Consider the following 18,235-nt stretch of genomic DNA (forward strand, 5'->3'; position numbering starts at 1 on the left):
CGGTGTGTGTTTCACGGAATTGGTGCGGTTGGAAGGGACCTGTGGAGATCATCTGGTCGCGTATTTCGTATCCTTTTAGTTCCTGGCTTAGGGGCAAGGCTATTTACAAGAGCGTTTAGGGACAGAGCAAGGGGGAATGGGTTCAAACTCAAAGAGAGTAGGTTTAGCTTAGGTATTAATTGTTCATTGTGAGGGTGGTGAGGCCCTGGCACAGATTGCCCACAGAAGTTGTGGATGCCCCATCCCTGGAAGTGCTCAGGGCCAGGCTGGATGGGGCTTGGAGCAGCCTGGTCTAGTGGAGGGTGTCCCTGCCCATGGCAGTGGGGTTGGACCTAGATCATCTTCAAGCTCTCTTCCAACCCAAACATTTTATGACTCTGTGATATTTATTTCAAAGTAAGGGGCTTCCAAGCCATCCCTTGATAGCTTCACTCATTGATGGGTAATTCAGGGTGAAGGCAGTGTTTTCCTCAGGACTCCATGGGATTCAGGGCTGTTTGACACAATTTTTTTCTGTTCCTGTGTTCTTCCTCTCCATGCTTTAAGAGGGCAGCCTTCAAAGAGCTGCAGCAACATATAATGGGTGAATATAGATTCAATTCCTTTCTCAGCCTTCCTGTTAATACAAAAAAAACTTTTGTGGTTACTATTTCCACTCATGTGAATACAGCAAATAAGAAATCTGGCACAGCCATCCCAGAAAAGAACCGAAGGGAGTGTCCTTAAATTATCAAAACAGCTGGAGAAGGAGGAGTTGCACTTTTTTCTTAAAACAGACAATTGGAAACCCTTAATGCCTGCAGAAGACGTGTTCCATAGGCACACTCCTCTGTTCTTGATATTTGCTTGATCTCTGGCAAAATATTGTCCCCATGAGCTTGCTTCTCCCAGCAGTTAACTGTTTTAGTTGTGGCTCCTGCATCTCCCATTTCATGCCCTTTGGCTTCTCTCAAACTGAAAAAAAATTTAGATGATGTCTTTGCTTGACTAACGTGCACCTTCAGTGCCTCTTGGCCTTCACAGGTCAAGGTTTAAGAGCTTTGTTCCACAAAACCAAAATAACCTGTAGCTTGGGGAATAATGGATTTGAGTCATGTTCGGTTTGGCCTCATTGTTTGGAAGTAGAGGAAGGCTTTGGCATAAGACTTGCCTTTTGTAGTGAGTTGGCTGGCTTACTCATGTAGGTGTGATAGGTGTATTCTTAGACTCACCTCCATTATTACTTATTCAGGAAGTCACTCGAGTCTTTAGTTGCCAACAGTGTCGTCTTTACATCCAAATGGTCTGGTGACCTCTTCCTGCACTTACATTACTCATCCATTTTTAGTCAAAGAAATCATGACTGATCGAAATAGTTTTGTTTGGTTGGGGAGGTCTCTGGACTGCATATTTGCAGTTGTTCCTGGAAAGAAGCTGAAGTTGCCTGAGAAGTAATTTGGGATGTGTGTTAACAAGTGTAGATGTAGGCAAGGCTCCCAGTTGCCTTACCTCAGCACTGTGATTGGGTTTTTGGGTATTTGATGTCTGCTGTGCCTTTCTTCTAAATTCTTTTGACCAACCCTGTGGTAGTTGTTTTGAGCGTGGGAAGATGAGGTCTCATGATGCTTCCACCTCTCCCCAGCAGTGGGATTCCCTTCAAGTGCCGTGGCTGAAATCTCTTGTGTGTTGTTTCTGTCTCATCTTTCCTCCATGAGGAGCCCTGCATGGTGGATTTTTGAAATGTCTGGTCTTTGGTTATGCATCTAGACTTCTGAGACACTGAAAAAGGGAGAAGGAGTCCTGTGAGAAGTGATATTCTTGGCTCTCTTTGTCTTAGGTCTTAACATGTGTTAGACTCTGCTTATGGAATCATTTGGAGACAAAAATAATACCCTAACTTTCTTTGTTGAGTGACTCCTGCAATATATTAATTGTATGTGCTGCTCTAAACTAATGCTCACCTTGCATGCGTTTCATTTTCTGTATTTCTTAACTCGATGAAATATTTAGCTTCATCCTGTTTTGTGTTTTCAGTTTAGTAAGGTTAGGAAAGTGGGATTAGAAATATGCAATTTCAGGATGTAACTTTTTTCAACTTTGTGGCAGTGAGTTTGGGAATTGTGTTCCACTTGAAGTGTAGTTTAACAGCAGGAACTTGAGACGAAGTACACAGGCTTCTAGTTAAGCTAGAGTACAAATACTTCAAGGAAAACTTGTGCTTAAGGTCACTTTAATAAAGAAAGTGTTAGGGATGGTTGATTGGGGAATACTATTGCTTGATTTGTGTTTTGGGAGCTCTTAGAGGTGGTCACATCAACTTTTGGCACCTTGTTTATTCTTGGAGAGATACTACCTTTCTGTCTGGGTTGTTGAACTAGCAGAATAAACTGAAATGAGGGAAGTGCTCTCTCTGCTCCTGCTTGACAGAAGCTACTGTCTAAAGCTGGTTCAACAGATTCTGGTTTCAGCTGCAAGTCCTGTAGCTCTAACGTCTGATAAATTGAAGCAGAGAACAAGTCCCCTTGAATGTTTGTTTAAATGGTAGGTTGTCAACATGCTGGCTATAATAAAGACAAGGACTTCTTAAAGATTCAAGTATGGTGTCTAAGCATATTTTATCACCTAATATAGCATGCCCAGATCTGCTGCAATGCTTCAGGGTTTAGGACTACCATCCAGATCAGCCTGCAGGAGCAACTGCTACATGAACAGCAGCTTGTATCAGCAAGGGAACATGCAGCAGCCCTCCACCCCATTCATGTGATCAGCTGAAGGTGGACATCTGAAGTGCAAGTTACATTAACCTTTGTCTTACCTAGTGACAAGATGGATATCCCAGTCACAGCCCCATCAATAAAGAATTATTATATTATTCAGTCATGCTGAATAGCTTTGTAATGTTTTGAGCAACCCTTGAAGTTCCTGACTACCATCCTCAAGGAAAGAGTTGAGCTATTCCCTGCACTGGTTGCCTCTCTTCTTTGCTGGCAAGGGAAAAACAGTTCAGGGGCAGTTATGTTAACTGATGTTAAGTCCTTCAAAGAGGTTGTGATAAGAGCAAATGTCTGTCCCTCAGCTGCTGGCAGTAAGAAATTGCCAGTTTGACTAAAGTTCTAGCAGAATCGCTTTTGTTGGGCTACAGGTATTGGACTGCACTAGGTGAAATTGGTTTTTGGTCCTAGACTCACTCACAGAGTGTAAAGGTGAAATGTGGGTAGACCTTGTATGTCTAAAGTGTTGCTTACTTCTGATTCACTTGCTGAATTTTTTGACTGACAAAGGGAAGATTTTTCTCAGAATGAAATGCTTTGTGTCCAGGTCACAGATAGTGACAACTGCTTCTTTCTTAGCTCAGCTTTGAAGGACATGGTGTGATGAGATGGATCTTTAGATCAGATTCCACTGGGCTATGTGGTAGTTCTGAGTTGCTCTGGAAATAATGGAAATATCTGGTTTTGCAGGCAGTGCCTGAGCAGCAGAAAACCAGAACGTGCCATAATCAGCAGAACTAAGTGTGAGCAGTTCATCAATGCACCTTTGTGCCGTAGGCATCTTCAGTTCCCCTGAGAGGGTCCTTTGCTACCTGGCGGAACTTCTTCATCTTTAATTTTGGCAGCTGATACATACATGGGGACCACCACAAGAAAGGTTACTGTGCTATAATCTGGGGCTGATAGGTACTAGGTGGGATAGATCTCAATGGCTGAGGGTGGTGCCTGGTGAAATGTTTACCATCTCGGGTGACCATTCTTCTCTGTGTTGAAATCCAGTGTCTTTCTTTAATGCTTGAGCCTTCAGAGTTTGGAGACTGATGAACCTCTGCCCAATGCTTTGATCAAACAGTGGATACTTGCAGGACTGTTAGTGTTTCCTGATGGCTTGCTTGAGGTCCTGAATGTTTGATGTGATTGTACCTTAGCAACAGAGCTTTTAATTGTTTTGATAAAGACAGGTCTTCTGATTTTTTTAGTTGCATGGTATTGCAGTTGTGCTGAGAGCCAGGGCTTCAGGGAAGGTACCAGTGAGAAATTATACAAATAGATACTTCATTAGCACTGCTCAGAAGCATGATTTGACCAAGTACACTGTGTCAAGAAGCATGTTTAATGTAGACAAAAAGTCAATATTAAAAACTCCTTCTGAGGTGATTCAGGCTGGATAAATTAAAATGAATATACCTAGCATGAAAGGAAACAAGAAAAATTAACTACATTGTTAGAGTTACTGTTTCATAGTTCTTAAGGCAGTTTATTTCATAAGGTACTTTTCTTACTTGAAGGAACAAGCCTTGACACATCAGTTGGAAGGGGAGAAAAACACCAAGCATTATGATTAGTTTTGTCAAGTAATTTGGGGGCTAAATATTCTCAAGGCATTGTTAGCCATGCTTTTTGTAATTCATTAGCCCTTTACTGTATAGAGTTCTGTATTGTATCTCAGCTTCTTCCAGGTGATTTGATTTCAAAGTAACTTGCAAAATGTGCCAAGATTTCAGAGCAGAAAATAGTTGGAGAACTGATCAGTTACCAATAACTAATGGCAAGAATGAACACCATGTTTAAAAATTTGGTCTTGTAGTCTATTTCTAGTGACACTTAAAATTAAACAAATAGAAGTTTTCTAAGCACTTAGAATTACATAACTGGTAGAATGTTTAATTCCACAAAAACATCCTTAATGTCAGGATGAAAATGTGAGGTACTCTCAACACAAAAAATGCCTTCTATGGGCCTCTGCCTTGCAAGGTCCTACAGAGTTTCTCTCTGTGTATTTGATCTATTTTTGTTGCCCTTAGGTATCATTGATGCTAATAAACAGTGGTTTGGTGCAGCAAAGGAACATGGAGCCCTGCTTGCTCTAGGTCTGTGGAGCTCCTGTTCAGTCTCAAAAGCCAAGGACCCTCTGTCAGCAGGCAGGGAAGCAAAAGACTTCTTCTGATGTTGGTTCATGGATCAAAAGCACAGATATGGTCCCAGGCTCTCAGGCCTGAAGAATATCTCCTCGTTCCTCACTCTGCTTTGTGTGGCTGTGCCTCTGGACTGCACAGACTGCTCACCCATCCTGTAGCCTGCTTTGGACATCAGTGTGTCCTCGGGAGGAGATGGGCTGAGTCATGGCAACAGCTAGCCCCCAGTCTTTTCTCTAGGGCTCCTCTGATCCAGGTAGGACTGGTGGTGTGTGCTGAGAGATACTGATAGTGGTTTCCAGTTCTGATACTGCCTTGACATAGGAGATCATGTGCAGCTGGGTCCTGTTGTACAGCAAGAGGAGAGCTGTAGCACAGTCCAACTCTTTTATCCCATTAGAATAAAACAGAAAATTTTCTATATCAGTAAACCGAGCACTTTATTTGCCTCATCTTTGTTCAGTGGTCCTTTGATAAGGCAAAATAGAACTTGAATTTTAGGGTTTTTTTCCTCAGGTAACAATGCAAGGAACTTTGCCTTGCCTCTTCTTGTCTGTCTAAGAGATAGTAACTAAAAGTGTGTGGACTTATATGTGGTTTGTATTATAGGTATTAATGGAAAGTTTTGACTATATAGTGTTAGAAGAGTGGGGTTTTTAAATTTTTTTGTGTATAAATCCTTTAGATCCAGGATTGCAGTGATGTTGTCCCAGTGTCTGAGGATTTTACACATCTGTAACTTTTCAAAAACTCAAACATGTTTTTGCCTTGCTGTTTTACATGTTAATATATTCACACAGGGTACCTTCTTTTTAATAGCACTTTAGGTCTACTATACAATGCTTGTTTTGCATCTGGAGGGTACGGAATGCCAGAAAAAAATGCTTGCAGAACTTTAACTCTGATCTTTGATGTGCAGTTTTGTTGTGTGGTTTATGGCATGTTCATCAGGTGTTCAGGGTAATTAATAGTATGGGCAAAATGATGGAAGTTTTATACTGAACTTAAATGTGGCTGAGTTCAAGTTGGAAATGTCACAGTTACACATTGTTTGAAGTGTGGATGGACTGGAGGTGACGTGACTCATAAATACAGCTGCCCTTATGATTTGGGCTGCATGTGATCAGATGTGCACATACACACATGCATGTACACCAAACCAGTCAGCTATTTCCAGAATGCTGCTTCATTTTTAGGCTTAGTGTTTTTATCCAGCATTTTGAGTTAGGGAAATTGCAGTCAATCTGGCTAAGCTTTTGTGGTAGTGACTTGCTGACAATGTCCCATCCCACCAGGCCAGTTTGATAGTAATAACTTTGGTATTGTGTACTACTAGCCAAGAGTAACTAAATTGATTGATTGATTGCCTGTCGTCACAGTTGCTGAAATATTTAAAATGCATTTGGCCAAAGTGTCTTACAAAGAGAAGAAAAATGAGAGCTACTAAATTACAGTGTGTTTAGGCTATTTTGGAATCTTGCTTGACTTGAAGAAATGTGACCTCAAGACTTCCTGGGTGTTTGCTTTAGATTGAAGCTTTTACCCAGAGAACAACAAGAACATAAACGGGCTGAATGTTAAATGGGTGACACTTGGAGGCATCATAGTATTTGTGGTTTAGAAAGAGGAGGCTGCCTGCCAGGCAGGCTGTTCCTTACTACTTAAGGTTTCAGTACTAAAAGCATGACATATGTTCCTTTTGGACTGCTTTGTTGTCTTAAAATTGTACAAGTAATTTAGATATTCAGGTAAATAGGTTTTGTTTGAGAAATCCAAGTTGATAGCAGTAAGGACGTGTTTGCAGTAGCTTTGTCTCTCTTCCCTAAGTATGTAGCCTAGTTAAGTATTCAAAATATATGTTTTAATGTTCATTGTAGCAAAATATTTCAAGAGCTCAAGATGCAAAACCTTCTGCCATGGTTTGAAACAGTGCAAGAACCAGTGTTTAATCAGTTGTCACTTGGGTCAATTTTTGAGTGACTGTCACTAGTCCATTGTGCTAAAAATCTTTGGTTTTAAATTAATCTTCAGACATCTCTGCTGCTAGAAACCTTTTGCTGTCAGACCTAGGTAAAAGCTGAAATAATATTCTTTTTTTGCAATACCCTCTTTAGCCTTGTCAAAACAAAAGCCATGCAATGGAGTCGCTCTGACTTACAATACATTCCCTGAATACACATTTGTTCTTGCATGAAGTCTGCTTGTATAAGCCCCTTATTCATGGATGTAAACCACACTGGTGTGCAAGTGTTTGCTTATCTTGGCTAGAATAACTATCTGTAAAAGTACTCACCTTTATTAAAAGAATGGGCTTCTTATAATGTATTGAAGAAAACTGAATTTCATCTCTGTGCTCCCAGCTACTTCTCTGCAAAAGAGTAACTGGACCCACATTTAGTAGCTGACTACCTTTCAGCAGTGCATTAGGCAGTATAACTTGAGAGGCTGACATCTCTTCTGTACTTTTTAAGTATCTTGTAGCTATTATCTAAATCCCTTCTAATTTGTCATTCGTGTGGTAACAAAATGCCCCATCCCAGATGCTTCAGATGAAGGTGCATGGCACTTTTTGTGTAAGGTGGAAAGAAAAAACCTAGTCTGTTCTTAATAATATTGCCACTTCAGTGGGATCTCCACCTAACCTAATTTTTTATTGCTGTGTCCATGTTACTGAAAATGCTAAGTAAGAAAGATGTTGAGAGACAAGTTTTACCGAAAACTCGCTGTTCAATTTCAGCGATGATGATGGTGATATTTCTTCTCTTGTATAGTTCTCTGAGTATCAAGTGGCTGTTTCTTGAGTCAACCACAGCCATGTTTAAGCAATTGTCTGTAGAGGACCTGTTGCTACTTCTGTTTTTTTGAAAACACTTTTAAATGAACCTAGACATTGTGCTGTATTATCTCCACTGGAGTGTATAAAAATGAAAATTTTGAGACCAACATATGGAATGATTTCCATTTCTCAGTCTCTGCCAGAAACCTGAAAACTTATGTCCTTCAAAATTTTACTAATATACTTTCTGTGAAGTTTAACTGATTTTCTTTTTTTTCATGCTGGTTGCAGTCTTTGATTTGTGTGGATGAAGCTTGGCTGGTTTTGGCCTGAAGTACAGCAGTAGTGGCACTACTGGGAAAAACTAGGTAGGTAGGGTAGACTTGATTGAGGCTGTGGACATTTGGGCTTTTGAATTTTTAAACTGGCTGTATTGTTGAATATTTTTTGCTACTGAAGATGGTTTTGACCTTCAGAGGTTTATGGACAGACTCACAAGGGGCTAAAAAGGTCAATTCTAAATTACAGTAATAGCTAAGTACATAGTCTTGTACCCATATCATCCATAACTATACTGCATTTGGAAAGAGATTGGAGTTGTACTGGCTTCCACTAAGGAGGGATGGGGTAAGAAGTCTGCTGGTCTTGGCCGCTTTCTTCTCAGTGTTATAAAATAAGCCTGGGTTCTGTTGCTGCTAGAGGTGATACTCCAATTTCATGGATTCAAGGCAGCCTGCTGAATGTTCAGCTTGGATAAATGACTGTTAATTTTCACCCAGCTTGCAGGCTTATCCCACATCTACTAAGTAGTCATTCACTTTTTTTTCATGTCTCTGATCTAAGTGAGGTACTTATGTTTGGGCTCTTCAACCAGGGACCATATTTTGCCTACAGAAAACAGCTAAGTAACCTGCTGGAGGTCAACAAAAGCCATGAGAAGCCATGGTGGGATGGCTGCTATAGGTGTGTGGTACTTTCTTCTGCCAGGGAGGTTCCTGCTGGCAGTTGTGGATGTATTCCTGAATGATGGAGCAGGTCAGGTTGGGGTAAGGATAATGAGTAACCATCCTAAAGTGCAGCATTGTCCGTTCCTGTGCCTCATGGGGGTGCCGTGAAATGTCACAAGGGCATGTCTTCAGCATGTGCACCACACCTGGGATCTCACCTGCTGTCCAGGCAGCCTATGCCACATCCTGTGGGATCAGTTCTGGGTGTGCAATGGCAGAGGCATGGAGGAAGGCAAAGTATGCTGGGCCACAAAAGACTTGTCATTGTCATGCCACCAGGCCTCTTTATTTGTCTTGCAAGCTCTTGGAATCCAAGCCCACCTCAGGCATCTCCCTCTTCCTTCAACTCTTCCTAAACTAGAATAACTGTACTTGAGTCATGACTGCAGGCTCACATGAGGTCACCACATGTGACTTGTTTGGTTCTCCTGGTGTCTCAGCCTTGTTCAGTTCCATCTTGTCCCCTGCAGCTGCCAACTTTGCTGAGCACGAGGATGACTTACACCTCCTTAGAAACACAGTATTGTTAAGGCTGGTAAAAACCTCTAAGATCAAATCCAGCCACCAGCCTAGCACCCACCACCATGTTCACCACTAAACCATGTCCACAAGTGGCACATCCGTGCTTTTTTCCAAGAGAACAGTGAAGTATTTTTGACCTGGCTACATCTAACCTGTACTAACCAAGATGGCTGGTGTCTGCTTTTAAAACAAAAATTGATAGGGAAAGCCTCTTGAGTTATACTACAGCAAATCTAGGAAAGCTTTGGCTGGAGTATTTCTGTTGTTTGGCTGTTTGGCTGGAGTATTTCTGTTGTATTTTTAACATTTCCATGCTCCAGTTTATTTCAGATTGTGTAGCTTTTTGTTCAGATTGCAGTAGTTCATAGCTGGGGTTCTAATTAAGTCTTGGAGTTTCTTTTTCTTTCCTTTTCTTGCAAAGTACAGAGCAGTGACTTCTGTGCTCTAGAAAGAATGTTTCACAGAATCAATTAGGCTGCAATAGACCTCTGAGAAAAAGTCCAGCCTGTGACCAAACACAACTGTGTCAACCAGACCATGGTACTGAGCACCACATCCAGTCTTTCTTTAAACAGCTCCAGGAGCAGTGACTCCACCACCCCCTGGGCAGTCCTTTTCAATATCTAATCACCATTTCTGTGAAGAAGTTCTTCTAATGTCCAACCTAAGCCTCCCCTGCTGTAGCTTAAGACTGTGTCCTCTTGTCCTATTACTGGTTGTCTAGGAGAAGACCCTGATCCCCACCCTCCTCTCAGGCAGTAGTAGAGAGTCGTAAGTCCACCCCAAGCCTCCCTTTCTCCAGGCTAACCACCCCCAGCTCCCTCAGCCGTTTTTCATAGGACTTCCCCTCTAGACCCTTCACCAGTTTCACTGACCTGTGAACCTGCTTCGGTGCCTCAATGTTCTGAATTGAGAGACCCAGAACTGCAGACAGCACTTAAGGTGTGGCATGAGCAGTGCCAAATACAGGGGGAATGAACTGGAGCATACTCTGTAACTAGTAAGTTTTGTATGGTTGTCATCTAAACTCTGTGCTGGATCTCTTTCTAATAAAAAAAATACTATGAAGGAGGAGTTTTATGGAAGAGGAACATAAAAGGGTTATGAGAAATCAGCTTCTTCCAAGAAAAGTTTGTGTCTATTACTAGATGCTTTTATGGCCAGGCAAATATCATCTTCTGCTAGGTAGCAGCCAATAAGCCTTCTTTGGTCCATGTTTAGCTGAGCTTTATGTGGTAAAACTATTAAATATTGCTGTGTCACATTTGCTCTGAACGCAAATTGCTACAATCTGATGTTCAGTTGGGTGAAAGGGATGCAAAGTCCAGAATCCATTATCTGTTAGGCCCTTTGTGTGGGTGAAGCACAGCACTTCTCCAGAATAGTCTGTGGATGCTGCACAAACAGGATGAGAGAGCCACTGCAATGCTTTGTTCATCACCTGTAGTGATGGTAAATGGTGCTAACGTGAAGGACACTGGGCTGGCATTGAAGGACCCCTGTAGACACATGGGGAATTTCACAAAATGTTCTTTGACAAGAGTAAGAGTAATTTAGTGAATAGAGACCAAGCCTTCTATCTGATTCATATTCATTATTCTGGATAAATTAACTCCTGTATGTAAAATATGTCTATCTTATAATAGCATAATTGACTAAATCTGTAGGTAGAAAGTGTTTTGCTTTTTATAAATAACTCATGGGAGAGCTTTCTTCCAAAACAAATTGGACATATATGTTTACAAGTACAGTATTTAATTTTGGAATAGCTGAAGAAATTAAGTTAATAGATTTCAGGTTGCTCAAGCACAAAAGCAAAGAGCTTTTTTTCAATAAGAACTTCTGCTTATTCCTGGCTTTTAAAAATAAAAGTCTGAGCAGTTTCTTGAAGCACCCCAGCACAGAACCTGATGTACTGACAAGTCACACTCCTCTGCACAGACTTTGTCCATGAGGCAGCTGCGGCAATTCTCTAAGAGCAAAAAATAAAGCTGGGGTTGTGTAACTTAACCTGGGGGAGGAGAGGGACATTCCTGGTGCTGAAGACAAAGCCATCAAGTCAGGGCCTGGGTATGTAGGCTTGTGAGACGCATGCTACGCAGGCTTCACAAATAAATCTGAGTGTGTTGTGGAGAATCTGGGTAAATTTCTCATTGGAGGAGGCAAAGTTATTCCTTGCCTTGTCTCATCATTTGAAATGTCATAAAATAAAAAAGCCACCCTGATTTTTTACTTCCCACCTCTGGGATTTCCTTCTTGTACTGTATTAATTGCTCCAGCCTCTTGTTCACTTCCATTACAGCCGCTCTATGTCTGCTCTCCTGTGCTTTGAAGGATAGGTTCAAAATAAAGCCTCTCGGCACAGAGAAACCAGCATGTGGGATTTGATGTGACGTGTGGAAGTGTGAAAGGGCTTTCAGCTCTGCAGCACAGCCAGGGAAACAGCCTGGTGTGGCACGTCGTGGAGCTGGCACATTCACGGGGCAAGTTTTGGTTCCAGTCAGTTAAGACAAGGTTTGAAATTTCTTACTGACATGCCTCTGAGTTCTGTTGTGCTTGTCACCCCAAGTGCAATTACCCAGGCTATGCCACAGCACTGAGCTTAAAACACATGGGCAGAAAGCCAAATTCTGCACTTAGCAAGCACTTTAAATAGAAAACTACAGCACAACTGACCTGCAGGTACCTTTCCTTTTATAAGGAAAGCTGGTGTTTCTAACTGCTTTAATTATAAATGCATTGGTAAATACTGTTGTAGAATATTTATTCACTAAAATAATGTTTAGTCACGGCTTAATGTGACTATTGCTATGTACAGTTTGACTTTTAGGCAGAATATAAAGCCTTTACCATCTCTAATTTTGTAAGCCTTGTGCAAATAGGTGCAGCAAAAGGAATACTTAGAGCATTTACCAATTATACTGTAGCAACCATGGCAGATCACCAAGGTCCACACTAATAAACCATTGAGATAATTTTGTAGTATTTAAATATGTCAGCAATGCAGCAGTGGCACATTTGACCTGTCTCAAGCACAGCAGTGGGTTCTGTTAGCAACAGCATGATATTTAACACCAGTTGTGAACTGACCCAGCTTAGAGCTGGTTTTGCAGCCCATGCTTAATCCCACGTTGCTATGGTTCAGCCACCACCTGTATCTGTGATAATGGATGCAAAGCCAGTACAGTTGCAGCTGTAAATCTCTAAGTCACAGCAGTGAGGACCATGTGGACAGAAACTTGGGAAGCTGCTCTGATGTGGCTTCAGGTGCTGATGGTACAAAGATGCTGGTAGCTTTGTTGGTGTTAAAACTTAACCAGACCTAAACTTAGGTGCTTCTGTTGGCTTATCCTATATTTTGTAAAATGTAAATTCTAATCAAAGCTCATGTTGTGACTGAAGTTGTGAAACCTTGTTTGTGTCTAAAATAGATGGACTGGAGGAAGAGAAGTGCTATGCAGGACCTTACTGCTGTACTCTGAAAAATTTCAGAAAATTGTATTACAGCATCCTAAGACTTGGCTGCCTGCAGAGCTCAGCTGAATGTGCCACTTAGTTTCGTGGCTATCATGGCTAGAAAGTTTAACAGCTTGGAGATTATCTACTTACTTATTGCTTTTTTGGAGGTTCTATGCCCTTTTTTAGAAAATGCATGTATCGGTGCACATTTCAATGCCTAGATGAGTTTAAGAAATCTTTTGTCACTTTGTTTCTCTTGATAACAAAATTGAAGGAGACTTCAGTTACTGAGTTATTGAAAGTGACACCATAGGTTCATAAACCTGATTTGGATGTTTACCTCTGTGATTGCCTCAGTGCTTTGGAATTTAAGCTATCAGACTTTTTACAGTTTTACAGGAAGCCTCACTGCTGAGGGTATGATTAAAATAGAGCTGTTCCTCTGTCAGGAACTTGAGATTCTTAGAGATCCCAAAGGCTACTAGAAGTTAAAAAGCCACAAAAGCCAGATTTCAAAAATCATTGTTTCTGGCAACTAGATTTCCTAGAAGTTATGGTGAACGGAAGGGAAGCCCAAGATAGATAAGCTGAGGTGCTGGTGTTGATGAAGTGGTTGTCTTGGCAACTGCAGTCACTTAAATATCCTGAGGAAAATAGCAAGCAAATGTTAAGATTGAGAAATGGCAACGGATTGACAGAAGAACCAGAAGCAAGGAGCAGCTTGCGGCTTACACAGGGAGTTGAATATGACTACTGTAGCAAGTTGCTGTTTTCAGTGGTGGGATTCCTGAGTATTGTAACCCCAATGGTTCTTCTCTTGTAATGCCTGGCTGCCTACTTGCTGCATGAGGCTAGATCTCTGAGGAGCCACCTTCCAGGTTATATTTATCCCCAAAAGGTGACTGATGCATGTGATGTGAATTCAGGTTCTACTGGTGTGCTTCATTTTGCAGCCCTGCTGTTCAGTGTAGTCATAAAAGTATTGCAGCAAAATCCCAGTGCAAAATAAACCCTGCATGCAAACAGGCGCTAGTATGAGAATTGTATTCCATGTCAGAGAGAACTGCTGGAGCTGCAGCTGTGTCAGGGATTGCTCTAGGTTCCTGTAGTGCTTCCCATAGTGAGAAATTTAGCCATCCTTCTATGTGTGTTTTGCTAATGGTGATTGCACACGCTGATTTGTGGTTCTGTAGGTAGAAGCTGGTAAGTTTTAATCTTTTGCTTCCCTCATGAAGTACTTAATTCTGCTTCACTTCAGCACAAAAAGCACAGCCCAAAGAAAGCCCAACTGAGTAAAACAAGTGGAATTTGAGCCAGTTTTTTCCTGCTGCCACAAGCATATTTGTAACTGCCAACTATGACAGGTATTTCTACAGGCACTGAATCTTAAGCAGAACACCAGGTGCTCAGAGAAGACTAGGTGTACTCTTTCTGCCTTTCATCTAATACTTGGTTTCTGAGCTTCTCTTTGTAGTAACTTGTGAAAAGTCACAGTTGAAAACTTCATTCAAATGGAAGTGAAATACTTGTAAGCTACTTCTTGCTGCAAAGGCCAGCAAATAGTGAAAATTGCTGGTAGGATTAATTTCCTGTCACATTTATTCCCTTGTTTTTTTCTAGATACAGGAACAGTCACTCGATCAATTTTTTTTTTCTTTTACCTGCATGTTTAAAAGCTACCCAGATCTACTGGTAGTGATCAGGGTACTAGGTGGACTTGATGTTTCTGTGATACAGATCCAGCTTGGTGCTCTGGTTATTTCCTTCAGTCATTTGACCATCTATTTGTGCTTAGTCACATTTTTAAACACAGGCAAAATCTCTGCTAACTTTCTCTAATAACAGTGTAAATTGTGCTACAGTTAATGGTTGATTTACTTCTAAAACTTTGCCTAATTAGAGGGAGGTTTTCTTTGGCAAGTGATACCAGTTTCTGCAGCACTGAAATGTTAGAAATTGTGGTCTCTGGTGTAATGCAGATACTGATGGTAGGTGTTTTATTTGTGGCTAACTTTTGCTGAAGGAGCAATGGTAAAAATACCTATTTAGGCTTTGCCTTCTTCCTAGCTTATAAGTTTTTAAACTGTGTTACATCTCCCTCTGACCCATCGAGGTTTTTTTATACTGAAAGTGCTAATCTGATACAGGACTTCTTAAGGTGTAGCTTCATCTGATGCCAATCAACAGATTAAGGTTCACAAATCACTTCTGAAAGTAGTGTGATCTGTTTTCCAAATATTTCCTATCATTGCAAAAAATACTTAATTAAAAAGTGAAGGAGTATGATATGAAACCTGGATCACGTTATGTAATCACTTTGAATTGTGTGCTTATAGTGGTCTGCTCTGCTGTTAAGATCCCCTATTTTTATCCTTCTGTTGTCACTAGTTTAACAGCTAAAGTTCCAAATATGCCTGGTACAATCAAACCCACCCTTTTGTCAAAATGAAGCTTGATATAGGAAGTTTCATAAACTAGGCACTACTATTATATGGAGTAGTCTGAGTTTCCTGAAGAGAGCATATGGTAGCTGGCACTTCAGTGGAGATGACTTGGTAATTATAGCTCCTTTGTCAGAATCCCTCTGCCATTTCATGGGGCTAATGGCAAATTAAGTTTTGTAGATGCAAGGAGAGCAGGCTGCTAAAAATATTTGGGTTTTGTCCATTTTTTTTTTATTGGACTTGGACTAGAACACCATCTTGAAGTCCAAGGTGTGAGGTCAAAGTGGTTAAACTCTCCTGAAGTTTAATAGTCCTGCCACTGGAGCAAAGCTTCTTGTGAACAGAGATCATCATTCTCTCAACCCTTTTACAACAGGACAAGGCAAGACTATTAAGACATTTTGGGATTTTTTTTTTTTTTTAGCTTTAGGTTGTAGCTGTTTACTGAAATCAGCAGAGAAAGAATTGCTTACGTAGGTGATCATGGTGATAGTCTGGGTGTTTTGCTGTGATGATGTGACTCTTAGGGTGTCACATCAACTTCTGTGCCTTAAACGTCTCAATTCTAGTTTAATGTGTTGTAAGCACTTGTAAATATGAATCAGCTAAGGTTTGGCTGGAGTTGCTTTTATTCCAAGATAAATATAATATACAGTTGTGTAAGCTAACTAGAGGAGCCTGAACCTGAGCTAGTGAAATCTAGTTTGATTTTGGTTTTTGTAAGCTGATCCTTACTGCAATTTACCTGTCAGTTGCTAGAACAGTGGGCATGGTTTCTTCTGCTCTGTGCTAAACAAAACAATCAGAAAGAAAAAATGTGTCTATGATATAGTGGCTGACTTATACCACGAGGTGTGGTATTCCTTTAATCTTTTTATAAACTGTTTTATCCTAGCTAATGTACTTGTGGGTGTTCTTATTACCCATACAATGCCTAATTCCTTTTGAACTCTCCTAAACTGTTGGCCTTAATGTTGCTTAGTAATAATTAGCAAAACACAGGTATATTAACTCTAGATCAAACCATCAAAATTTTGTTTGTGCTGACCTGTTATGCTTTTATGTTGGTAAGATTTCCACTGCTGAATGGTGAATGGGAACTCATCCAGATGGGTGCTTGAATCAGCCTCACTGCCAGCCCTTACCTTGGATCTTCTCTTAATTTTGTCTTTAGAGCTCTTATGTTGAGTTTCCACTTGACATGGCAGGCTTTTAAGAATGTTGGATACCCTCTTTCCCAAACTATGGAGTATGCTATAGGAAGCTTCACCTTCACTAACTAAAAAAAGCGTCTGTGTCCCTTTTTATGGGAATTTGAGATGAATTGCTGAATGTCATTCTGCAGTTTGCAGTTTGACTATGGTGCTCTTACAGGAGCACACAGTCTATAATAAAGGATAAAGTAGTAGTTGGTATTCAGATGTTTTAGATGTCTGATCTGGAGGTTGTATAACTTCATGAGGATACTGGAGAACCCTTCATTTTGTGATTTTGATTCCATATTCTTCCTTTCTCAGATGCTTGTTCTAGACAAATTTGGTTGTTCAAAGTCAAAGTTCCATTTAAAATTAAGAAATAATACAAAATTCTCAATTATAATCCATCCTATGCTTTTGTAGCAATATTTTTATCCCATACATTCTTGCCTTGCAACTAGCACCATTTTAGAGCAATCTGTGGTAAGTGGGATAAAGAACTAAAATTGTGCAGAGGTGCCTGAAGTGTCAACAACTTCAGTACTGAGGGTGGCATTAAAGGCCAGCCCACTTATTTTACATGCCCAGCTTTGGAGTGAGAGTTGGAGAGGTTCAGCCATCTTTTGTCTGAGGATAGCTATGTCCTCCTCAGGGCATTGGCTCCTGCTGGAAATTTAATATGTGGCTCTCTGCCAAAAGTACTGGAGATGTATTTAGTTCCCATTGCAATTTAAAGGGACTAAACACATATCTTCTGGGGTTTTTTTGAGGTAACGTAGTTATCAGACTGAGTTTGTATTGAGGAGTCCTTTCTTTCCCTTGTTGAAACTTTTGTGTTCTGGGCTCTTGGCTGTCTACTAGGGTGAAGCCTAAACCCAGCCAGCAGTGAAAGAACTTTTCTCTGTAGCTTAAGGTGCTCAGCTGGAAGGAGGGATTGCTCCTGTTTATCAGCTCACATGCCAGAGTGAAATGTTACTGGTCCTGACAGTTTTTTCCAAGCTCTGTGCTAAGAGTTGTCAGTCTCCTTTTGTTTTCTGGCTTGGGCATTTGCATTCCTGTCTGGACAGTGGCCTGAGTGGCCTGAAGCCAAGGGGAAGGCTGAAGAGGTCTGTGCCTACTGCCCTTTAACACAGGGCATACACCCAGAAGGTGGAGGATGCAAAAGTGCCTTTGGACTAAATGCCCCAGTACCAGCTGATTGAATAAGGTGCTCCAGTTTAGCTGACTTTTTTTTTTTCCTTTTTTTTTTTTTTAGGAAAATAGGACAATCGTCTGAATGAAATGTGTGGTACAAGTGGTCACGTACAGGCTCTGAGTCAGCCTTGTACACATACCTACTTGTAACCTTGAATTCAGTATTAAATTCCCAGAGCTCAGTGTTCAGGGCATTTTGTTTCTTGTCACTTGTGTTGGGCAGGTCAGCAAGCACTACTCAGAAGGAACAGAAGGAGAATCCTGGGTCTAGAAGCTGGAATTTTCAAAGGTGCATGCCTAGTCTGCACTGATTCCTGAGATGCACTTCACAAGCACCAAACTTGTCATGTTCACCCATGCAATGCTTATGGTATTACTCCTGTTCTAGCAGGGTCCAGAAAATCAAAAGATAAGCTACTTTTAGGTGTCTGTTAATTACTCTGATCTGGAGAGGGCAGGATCTTTTCCTCTTTAAACTGCTGTTCTTCTATTTTTGGAGGACACATCTATAATAGAGGTTGCGAAGGTAACCTCAAACAGCTCTTGTCCCATGCTCATTGCCTAGTAATGTATTTGTGGCAGAAAATCTTTTAGTGCAACAGGAGAATGACTTAAAAGTCCATCTGTATAAACACTATGTCATTGGCTAACTTTTTTACAATTATTTTTCTGGTGAAATTTTCTCATTAGTTTGCTATAGTCAGTTGTCTCGTGGACGAAGCTGTGATTTTAAAGACAGCATTTTCAGTGGA

General features: G+C 40.9%; 1 protein-coding gene across 1 annotated transcript in view; it reads left to right on the plus strand.

The window, feature by feature from the left end:
- Positions 1-18,235, plus strand: part of UBE2R2 (ubiquitin conjugating enzyme E2 R2) — a 58,815-nt gene that overhangs the window by 523 nt on the left and 40,057 nt on the right. The window lies entirely within an intron of this gene.

The sequence above is a fragment of the Passer domesticus genome, chromosome Z, assembly GCF_036417665.1.
Source record: "Passer domesticus isolate bPasDom1 chromosome Z, bPasDom1.hap1, whole genome shotgun sequence".
Classification (NCBI taxonomy): Eukaryota; Metazoa; Chordata; class Aves; order Passeriformes; family Passeridae; genus Passer; species Passer domesticus.